The following is an 11,700-nucleotide window of genomic DNA, read 5'->3' as shown; positions in this document are numbered from 1 at the left end:
TTAAGTACAGGGAACAAACATATTTTCACAATAGATTGAAAATCAGAGGTACTGATAAATCTATTTGCTATTGCATTACTATTTAGATGACAATCTTTTTAGCTCACAACTTTGTACCATATGGCTAAGAATTCTATGGCAAATTCACTAGAGGGTTTCAGTGTGTTTCTCATCGTATTCTCTGTGTACATTCTGAAGTTATAAAAGGGCAGTATTGTCATAGTGAAAGACAAATTAAGAATAATAGACTTGTTAGTGTTGGAGCCTAACTACTCTCTTAAAGGTCACTGCACCTCTTTCTCTCGTTTTACATTGAAGAAACTTCATTCTATGGAGATGATGAAGGTGGATCAGATTATCCAAAATCATGTGGCCAAGGGAAGGCAGATTCGGGACTAGGTGACTTTCCAAGGTGTTTGAGTTAGAGAATGCCAAGGGCCAAATCTATGCAAATGGAGAAGGCACTGACAAGATGAAGGGAGTTAGAAGCATTGCCCTCCCATTTGTTTCTTAGAGGCAAATTTTGATTGGACTTGAAAAGATTGCTCTCTTTGAATTTCAAAATACTTTATCCTTTTTTTTTTTGTCTTTCCTTTGCCCTTTTCAGCTTACTACTTTCCTTACTGGATTTCTAGTAAATCCAATGAGAAACCTACATCTCAGGCACACTTAGAGTTAGAACGAGATTATATATAAAGTAATATGGATAATCACGAACAATTAAAATTGTAGTACCAATTGGATTTTCTGTTTGATTTTGCCACTTAGATTTTCAGCTTCTTATTTAGAACTCATTTTTATTAGTCTTTAAAGTACCATTAATCTGAGCCACTTTTCTAATCATTCTTTGCTGTTACCATTCCAAGCTCTACACAACCACCTGCAACCTCTTCTTAATTTTGTATTCTAATTTATATATGTTAGTGCATTTTATATATAATATACAATTATATTTTATTGTATATAATTATATTTTATTAAAATATGCTCAAATATTTTCTTGAGCAATGCATAAAATACATGTAGCTATTAAGAATGTGAATTCCTTAAGCTCAAGAAGATTTTTTAAAAAATTCATCTTTGTATTTCAAGCATCTACATTGATTCTGACAAATAGATCTTCAATAGGTATCTAGATTTCCCCATGTATTTGCATATGATATTCATTCTATCTTTTTATATTTGTATGCATTAAAAATACGGACTCATCAAGAGCCCTATGTAAACTACATTTTTTAACATGTGATATCAGTTTCAAAAATTGGAAAACATAATTATATTAGCAAACAATTTAACTAGCTTTCATGAACTTTAAATTATACATGTTTTACCCCCAGGGATAAAAATATCCTCACCCTATTTCTTGATTCATATTGGAATAATTGCATCATTTTGTAAACATAAATGGTTTTTCTAAAGAGAGATAATGTTAAATAACTTATTAACTTAGTTTTAAAATTTGTAATTTAAAACATGCTATGTTTTTCTTATAATTGCTATTTTGAGTAAGTAAATGCCGCACATGAATGCACACACATACACATACAGATACATACTTATCTTCTGTATAGTTGAGTATTTTATTTAATGTTTTGGTAAAACAAGATGATGAACAAAATAGAGGAAACTTGTTAATGGAAATTATGTCTCTCCACCAGTGCTAATACAAATGATTAGATATTTTAATGTCCTTCTATGTTTCATCTTTCCAACAGGGCCATAAGAAAAACACTTTATTTATCTATAATGGAAAATTAAATTATAATCCAAGAGACCAAAAAAATAGCAACATAATGGTTGTAGAAGAATAAAAAATCAAACAGATGAAAAAGAATGTAATCTCTAGGGAAAAGAAAATGATAGATAATAAATAATTCAAATTGATAAGGTATAGACTTAAAAATCATTATAAACTACCATTTTTACCACTGTAACTCAATAGCAGAGATTATGACATGAAAGTGGGACCATTAATCTTAGATTTTATGTGTATATATATATACACACACACACACACACATACACATATATGTATATACCGTATTTCCCCGAAAATAAGACCAGGTCTCATATTAAGTTTTGCTCCAAAAGACGCATTAGGGATTATGTTCAGGAGATGTCCTCCTGAAAAATCATTCTAGGGCTTATTTTCTGGTTAGGTCTTATTTATATGTGTGTATATATATATATATATATATATATATATATATATATATATATATATATATATTGAATTTATCCCCTCTACTTGGATAGCTTGTGCCCACATTTTTATGCCAATTTCCATGGGTTGCCTTGTAATATGAATAGCATAATGTGAAAAAACTGAACTGTTTTTGTTATTACATAATTGATATACTGATAATACCAACAATCTTTAATATTAAGTACTTAACTATGTCAGATAGACTGCTTATCAATTTATAGTCAACATCTTACTTAATCCTTACAATAACTCTATGAAATGGATAAAATTATTATCACTGTTTTATAGAGAAGGTAAAACAATGTTTAGGGAATTCCAATAAGCTTCTAAAATCCTACTGCCAGAAGGAGTAGGGCTGATCGGAATCTCCACATATAATTGTGCACATTGTGTGTCCAGTGCCCCAAAAGAGGACACAACTTGCACAACTATATAGACATTCACTCCGTAAAACACTAGAATTCAGGAACTCTAGGTGCAAAAAAATAAATTCCACTAGATGATAAGATTTTGATAAAACAAAGTCTGAAATGGGTATTTAAAACTTGGAATTTTAGCTTAGCTTAAAACAGCAGAAATAGAAAAGGCAAATGTGACAGAAAGGTTGGAGAAGTATAAACCTCTACATAGAATTGCCAGCATATGTGTGTCAATTTCATTTGACTGTAGTTTCTGTGAAGACAATGACCCATTCAGTGTTTATGCCCAGAGCCTAGAGAAAGAGATAAATTGGCTAGAGAGAAAAACAATAACGTATCAAAAAACACATGGATACATATTTCTGAACTTTGAGTTGTAATGATATAGTGAACAACTAGAAGGAAATATTACTGTACCTTATGCAGTAACAAAATTAACTTCAGACTTTAGCATATCCATTTTCCTTTTTAGTCTTAATTTAATGAAAAGCATTTTCTGGTATATTTAATTAATTTGGGGCAAGGTAAAGTAACCTTCTTAGTGTAAGACACTAGTGAGTCTTTGGGACACGTCACTGAATTTATTTCTCTGTTTAAAAAATATCTTTATAAAATGATTCCGTTTCTGAAATGTCTTCCAGGTTTGATAAAAACAACTAAAATAAGGATAAAGTATTGGTGAAGCTGCATGAGGGATAACATCAAGATGGGAAAAGTGGGTTAATATCTACATTTCACAAGACACTAAAATGAAATTAAAGCTATAAAAAAAAGGGTTAAGACCACAGCGAAATAGAAAATAAAAAAGGAGTAATAACAGAGGACAGAGGAGGAGTTGGCAACTTAAAGATGGAAGATAAACAGAATTGTGGTAACAGGCTCACCAGACTAGAGAAAACTGAAAACTAAATACCTGAATTAGGGAGAAAGAAGAAAAGTTAGCTGGTTTGTGAAGAAAATAGAAACAGGAATTGGGAGACTAGGCAAATTTGAAGGGTGTTAGATCCCTAGTCTCCAGAAGTCTCCAGCCTGGTAACTGCCTTTCCCTATGCTGGCAAAACACGGAAGCCTTACTCTTAGGAAACATTCTGGCCTCATTGACATCACTATCAGCTGAGGTTCTAAATGAGGGGCCAACCCACAAATGAGAGAATTGTGTCAAAGTCAACAGCATCACCTGGGAACTTGTTAAAAATGAAAATTATTGAACCCCACCCAAGGCCTACTGAATCAGAAAGCCTGAGGATAGATGTCAGCAATCTGGGTTTAACAAACCGTCCATGTAGTATCTACACACTCTAAAGTTTAAGAACCACTAATTCAGAGCACACCACCCATCACTAGTTTAGCTCAAATTCTGAAAAAAGTCAAAATAGCTTGTACCCGTGGAAGGCGAAAATGTTACATTTATTTTAAAAAGCTGAAATGCTTGTCCTCAATAATGGAGAAAAAGACCTTGATTTTAAAAAGTTTGCATGTATATTTGTCATTCTTCTGTGATACACATAAAAGAATTCCTAGCAGCTATAGCAGATGCCATTTGCTAATGGATTTTATTTTATTTAAAGGTGCTTGAGAAAACTTTTAGTTCATTATTTTGATGGGAGTGATGGTTTCAAGGCTATATACATATTGCAAAACTCACCAAATTATACACTTTAAATATGTATATTTTTTGTATGTCAGTTATACTGCAATGATGATGTTTAAAGAAAGGTTGGGTGGGATGTCCTCTTTTTTTTTTAAGGCTGACTAATGTTCCATTGTATGTATATACATTTTCTTTATCCATTCATCTGTCAACGGACATTTAGGTTGTTTTCATAGTTTGGCTATTATGACTAATATTGTAGGCAATATGAGAGTGCAGATACCTCTTCAAGATTCTGATTTCAGTTTTGTGGATAAATACCATGCAATTTTACGTTTCTACTAACTGTGCAGAAGGGCTTCTAATTCCTTCATATCCTTGCCAATAAATTTAGTTTTTCTTTGTTGTTGTTAGTTTTGTTTTTGATAATGGCCATCCTAAGAAGTGTGAGGTAATATCTCACTGGGGTTTTGATTTGAATATCTCTGATGATTAGTGATGTTAAACATCTTTTCATATACCTGTTGGTCATTTATATGAACTTTAAGGACATTATGCTAAGTGAATATGCCAGTCACAGAAAGGCAAATACTGGATGATTCCAATTATATGGTATTTAAATAGTCAAACACATAGAAGTAGAAAGTAGAAAAGGTAAGATGGGGGAGAACCACTTAACCACAAACCAGCATGAATGATTCTGAAAATCATTGTGCTTATAATACTTTTAAGAAAATTACGTTCCACTTACAACTTCAGCACCCATGTTTATATTTGTATTTACAATAATATTTATTCCAAGAGAAAGTGAAACAATATTATTTTATAGTGTTTCGGTAGTTTAAACACAGGGAAATTATGGGAGGATTGTGATATCCCAAGGCAAGTAGGAACCTATACTCTAACTTTTGGTTCCACTTTTACCATGCAAGCATATGTTGGCTTGACTGTCTTTCTTTGTACTATCAACTTTCAGCAGTTTATTAGTTGTAAGTTTACCAATAAGATAATAGGTGAAGATTTTTTTTTTACCTTTATGGTTATGTACACAGTTGAAGAGAGAATTCCTTAATTGTACAATAAAATAGTAAATTTCAAGAAAACAAAAAAAATATTTACAGTTATAAAATTAAACACCATTAAAATTCATATTGAAGATGGCTCTTTGGCAAGGTTTCATTAAGTATGATGTCTGATTATAGGAGACTAGCAAACTAAGCTTTTAGGTAATTTAATACTATTATGCCCAGCATTCTTATGGCCACAGACTTCTTTATATTAGAAATAGTGAAGAAAAAAATATAGGAAAAAATTAACTATAACTCCATCCTGAGGATAAGAGTTTCTTTTATGACCCACAATAGAAGTGATTTTGACAAGAACAACATCCATCATGTTAAATTAATGTCCTTAATGTGGATTCTATGGGTTTGAAGCAAACTTGTAAGTCTGTCTTGGCTTTATATATGTGAGTGTCCTGAGCTTAAGAAATTTTAGATACAAAAATTAAACCTAAGAAGAGATGCTCAGCCACATTAGTACCTCATAGTATTAAGAATAAAATAACATTAAAAAAACTTGGAAGGCTTTAACCAGAAGTGAATTTTAAATGTGTTTGATTACAAATTTTAATAAAGGTAATAACTCTTTTTGGTCATTTCAAGGCATAAACCAAATATTTAAAAATATATAAGTAGTAATATTACACCAATAAAAATACCAGTAATCTAGTACTTTCAAATAACATTTTTATAGGAGTAAAGTATACAAAAAATTAGTATTTCGAGAACTGTAACTCTCCTTAATATTTTTTTTTACATAGGTAGTACTTTAGTACTTTTTTTTTGAGTAGCTTTATTACAATGTACATGAAATAAAATGCACCCATTTTAAATGTATAGCTCAATGAGCTATGACAAATATATACCTTCTGGTAACCATCAATAAACAAAGATATAAAAATGTTTTGTCACCTCAAAATGTTTTCTTTTGCCTCTTGCTGGTCAATCCTATCCTTTACTTAAACATAGAGATCCTTCCTAAAATGTACTACATTTTAACTGAAAATTCCAAGAAGGCATAACTCTAGCTGACATCAAATTAAAACTCTGTCTCTCAGCATTATAGTTCATATTAGAGTAGTTAGAACTTTCAGCACTAAATGTTAAACCTCTAGAATGGTATTCCTTTAATTGTTGTTTTAACAAAACCCCCCAAACTAGGAAATTAACTTTATTTTTCTAGGTGGCATGGACATAATATAAGAAAATTAGATTAAAATCATATCAAACATTTTTCTAACCACAGCAGTATGAAACTGGAAGTCAATTACAAGAAGAAACATAAAAACACAAACACTTGGAGGCTAAACAACATGCTACAAAATCATCAGTGGGTTAATTAAGAAATCAAAGAGGAAATCAGAAAATATCCTTAGAGAAATAAAAATATTCTAAAACCTATGGGACAGCAAAAGCAGTTCTCAGAGGGAAAAATCACAGTGATATAGGCTTACCTCAAGCAACAAGGACAATCTCAAATAACAAGACAAGGGTGCCTACTCTCACTATTTTATTCAGTATGGTATTGGAAGTCCTAAGGACAGCAGTTGGACAAGCAAAATAAATAAAAGACATTTACATTGGAAAAGAAAAAGTGAAAGTGTAACTATTTACAGATGATACTACATATACAAAACCCTAAAGACTACCAAAAATCTATTAGAACTAATGAATTATGTAAAATTGCAGGAAACAAAATTGATATACAGAAATCAGTGACATTTCTATACACTAATAAGGAACTAACAGAAAGAGAAATTAAGAAAACTATTCCATAAAAAAAAAAAATAGTAAAGTAAAATACCTAGGAATAAATTGAACCAAGGTGGTAGAATACCTGTACTCTGAAAACTATCAGACATTGATGAAAAAAATCAAAGAAAACATAAAACATGGAAGAATATACCATGGTTATGAATTGGAAGAAGTAATATTGTTAAAATTTTCGTACAACCAAAATCTATGTATAGATTTAGTAGATAGCTGAATCTATCAAAATATCAATGGCTTTTTTTTCACAGAACTAGAACAAATAATTCTAAAATTTATGTGGAACCACAAAAGACCCCAAATAGGCAAAGCATTCTTGAGAAAAAAGAACAAAGTTGGAAGTATCACACTCCCTGATTTCAAGCTATCTTACAAAGTTATGTAATCAAAACAGTATGGTACTGACACAAAAACATATGCATTGATCAACGGAACAGTATAGAAAGCCTAGAAATTAACCCACACTCACATGGTTAATTACTCTATGACAAAGGAGGCAGGAATATATAATAGGGGAAAAACATCAATAAATGATGTTGGGGAAGCCTGGACAGATACATACATGAAAAAATGAATCTGGACCACCTTCTTACTCTATACACAAGCGTAAACTCAAAATAGGCTAAAGACTTAAATGTGAGACCTGAAACCACAAAACTCCTTAAAGAAAACATGGGCAGTAAATTCTTTGACATTGGTCTTAGCATATTTTTTGGATATATCTCCTCAGGCAAGGAAAACAAAAGCAAAAATAAACAAGTGGGACTACATTAAAATGAAAAGCTTTTGCACAGCAAAGAAAACCATCAATAAAACGAACAGACAACCTAATGAGAGGGAGAAGATATTTGCAAATGATATATTTGATAAGTGCTTAATATCCAAAACATATAAGGATCTCACACAATTCAACATCAAAAACAAATAGTCTGATTAAAAAAATGGAAAGGGGACATGAGTAGACATTTCTCCAAAGAAGACATACAGTTGGTCAACAGACATGTGAGAAGATGGTCAACACCACTAATTATCAGGGAAATGCAAATCAAAACCACAGTGAACTATCACCTTACACATGTCAGAATGGCTATTGTCAGAAATTCAACAAATGACAAGTGTTGGCAAGGATGTGGAGAAAAGGGAACTCTCGAAGAGTGTATATTGGTGCAGCCACTATGGAAAAAAGTATGGAGGTTCCTCAAAAAATTAAAAGTAGAACTACCATATGATCCAGCAATCCTATTTCTGGGTATTTATCAGAATAAAACAAAAATACTATATTGAAAATATATATGCACCCTTATGCTCATTGCAGCATTATTTACAATAGCCAAGACATGGAAGCAACCTAGGTGTCCATCAATAGATGAATGGGTAAAAAAGATGGAATACTGACCAGCCATATAAAAGAAGGAAATGATGCCATTTGCAACACCATGAATGAATCTTGAGTGTATTATGCTAAGTGAAATAAGAAAGACAATTATTGTATAACTTCATTTATGTGTGGAATCAAACAAACCACAAAAACAATAAACAAATGAATAAACAACTAAACAGAAACAGACTCATAGATAGAGAAAACAAACTGATGGTTGCTACAGGGAAGGGGGAAAATGGATGAAGAAGGTAAAGGGTGATAAAATAAATAAATCACAGGGATATAATTTACAGCATAGGGAAAATAGTCAATAATACTGTAATAACTTTTATGGTGACAGATTGTTACTAGACTTATTGTGGTCATCACATTGCGAAGTATATCAATGCCAAATCACTGTGTTGTACACTAGAAACTAATACAATATTGTATGTCAACTATACTTGAATAAAAATAAATTAAAAAAGACAAATGTAAGAACATTGTGAAAGGTAAAGACATGAATAACTTCAAACAAATCAGTTATCTCATATTGGCCCCAGCAAAGTCCTGAGAATATTAATGCAATGTTCTCAGCCATCTGGGGGGTTCATATGAGAGGGCTCAAATGTTTTTATTTCTACAGATATTCTGAAATTGGTGGTAATATAGATATGAATGCAGATTTTGAGCTACAGAGGGCAGGGCTGACATGTTAATTGTGTGACGCACAAGGTATTAAGAGGATACAATCTCTTGTAAATTTTGCAAATATAAAAGGTGTCCTTTTCCTCTTTGCAGAAAAATAAAATGCAGTGGGCAGAGGAAATACTGTTTGTTGGCAAGTGGAATACACAGGAAGTCTGGGAGGATGGGGAGAGCCTCTGTGAAGTCTGTTTTAAGGAGGGTGATATGAAGAGAAATGAGCCTATAGTGCCGCTCCATAATGGAATTGAAACAAGAGTTAGAATCCTGAACTAGAACTATCATCAAGGATCTATACAGGAATGTAGCAGACATGGAACTGTGTTGCTCAGGCCTCCCTTCAGTAAAATACTTGCTGTCTACCTACAAGGGCTGTTTTTTAGCTGATAGCCTCCATCTCTGAAGTCATTGATTATTTACCTCAGCTTTTGAACTGACATTATGGTCTTCTAAGAGCTTTTCCAAAGCCAGTGACTGAGAAGGTGGGATTCTGCTAATAAGCTCGCCATGGGGCTGGCAAAAAAGTTATCAGGTCTGAATTGCAGTCTAGTGGCAGCCCCATCCAATTCTGCTTCCTTTCCCTTTCCTTCAGTTGGTGTCACTTGCCAATGAATCATTTGCCTTTCTGTCCCATCTCAGCACTTTTTCCCCCCAGAGATTCCCACTGGTTAAAGGGGCTGAGAAGAGAAATGATTTATGCCCCACTTCTTTCTGAAAACACAGGATTAGACAAATTCACCGGGTGCCCTAAGACAAAAACAGATCATTCTTGTAGTGCTGAAATTATATATGAAAAGGCCTGCTGTGAGCCTCAACAACTACCTCTCTGTTACGTGTGTACCCACCAGAGTCTAGAGTTTAATATTTGGCTCTGATAGATTCCTGTGAAATATTCCGGAATATGATGGGCAGGAGGGAAACTAAGTGTTTGAAGATGTGTTCATGTATAATCCCCAATATATGCTACTCAGGGCTTAATGTGCTAGCCTATAATTCATCTTTGTTTGCTCAACATCCAGTATTTCTCAAGAAATTCTTTTGTGATTTTTATTAAGTTTTGAATTAAAGTATTCATCAAATAGTACAAATGTCATATTCATTTTTGTCTGTTTCTCTTTCTAATCACTATGCATCAATTCCCATATCCATATATATATCTATATCTTTGTTAGGCCTTACTTATTGCTATTGATTATTATTATATTATTGTATTCTTATGAGTCTGATTTCTAAATGAGCAACCTAAATAAAGAGAAATTAATATTCACACCGAGTACCTAAACATAAGCCCTCCAATTTGCAATAAAATTTAAATGCTATAGTGGACTTAAATCCATCAGTATTTGATAGGTAAGAGGGTAATGCAATTTGTTTCAAATGCTCACAAAAATATTCATAGCCAAAAAATTTAATACACCCAACATTAAATAATTACTACCATGATGAGATATTTAATCAGATAATTTAATTAATTATAAAAGAAGTAATACTCAGGCACATTGTGTTTTATAATTCCTGTAGCATAAATAAAATTAATAAAAATTAAGGGATTATAATGTACAATGTTCATAATAAATGCTTTTATTAGATAGCGAATTTCATTACCTCTTTGGTAGATAACTAGGGCATTAAGGCTAAAAATTAAACGTTATTTTAATATTGTACCAAATGAGTCATATTCAATTTCTTTGGTACATTATAAGAAAGATGAAGGAAATGAGTCTTGCCTGATAGGAATTGTATTTCAAAGGCTATAATTGTTTAGAAAGTTTTACTCATGGACCGGAGTTTTGAAATTTCTCATTTAAGTGGATATTGGCCATAACCAAAAGACTATAAAAATCTCACAGAAATGAAATACTGTAATGTTTACCTTACCACTTTTCTCTTACTAACACTCATGTTACTTGGTATGTATTACCTTATATTATCATTTGTATCTTAAGATATCATTCTATCTTGAAAACTACATCAGTGTTCCATTGGGGTAAAGAATGTATCAGCCATCAGGGCTTAGTGAAATGCTATGTTCTTAATAGATAACAAAAAAATTCTGGGGTTTGTGATGGTTATGGTTATTTTGATTATTTTTGTTATGGCAGAAGGTATTAATAAATTTCAGGTAAAGCCACTTGAACATGATGTGGCTGATGAGAATCATGGAGTAACAGATTCCACCCTAAGTAGTTCTGTGTGAATTGTAACAATTTCAGGGACTAGAATTTATTCACGTGGCCTTCTATTGCAGCTTTTAAAGTACAGCCTGTGTCTGTTCAGCTCTCCAAATATTCTTTATAGGATTCTTTATGAGCTTCCATTATACACTAATCATTGTGCCACGCTCAGGTGATTCAAAATACAGATCATCCATGGCTCTGCCTCAAGTTGCTGACAAGTACTTTATAAATGAGAGCAGTATGATTCAGTAAATGCTATCATTGATGTGTGATACAGAAACTGAAGAATCAGTGTGGGAGGCATACATATAGAATTGTCAGGATGGCAATAAACGTATCCCAGGATGCCAGGTTTCTAGTGGTCCTTGAGAATATATTAGTCCAGACTTGTAAAAGAGGATATTCTAGGAG

Source organism: Rhinolophus sinicus, linkage group LG07 (genome assembly GCF_036562045.2).
Source record: "Rhinolophus sinicus isolate RSC01 linkage group LG07, ASM3656204v1, whole genome shotgun sequence".
In the NCBI taxonomy this organism is placed as follows: Eukaryota; Metazoa; Chordata; class Mammalia; order Chiroptera; family Rhinolophidae; genus Rhinolophus; species Rhinolophus sinicus.
This window is presented reverse-complemented; position numbering follows the sequence as displayed.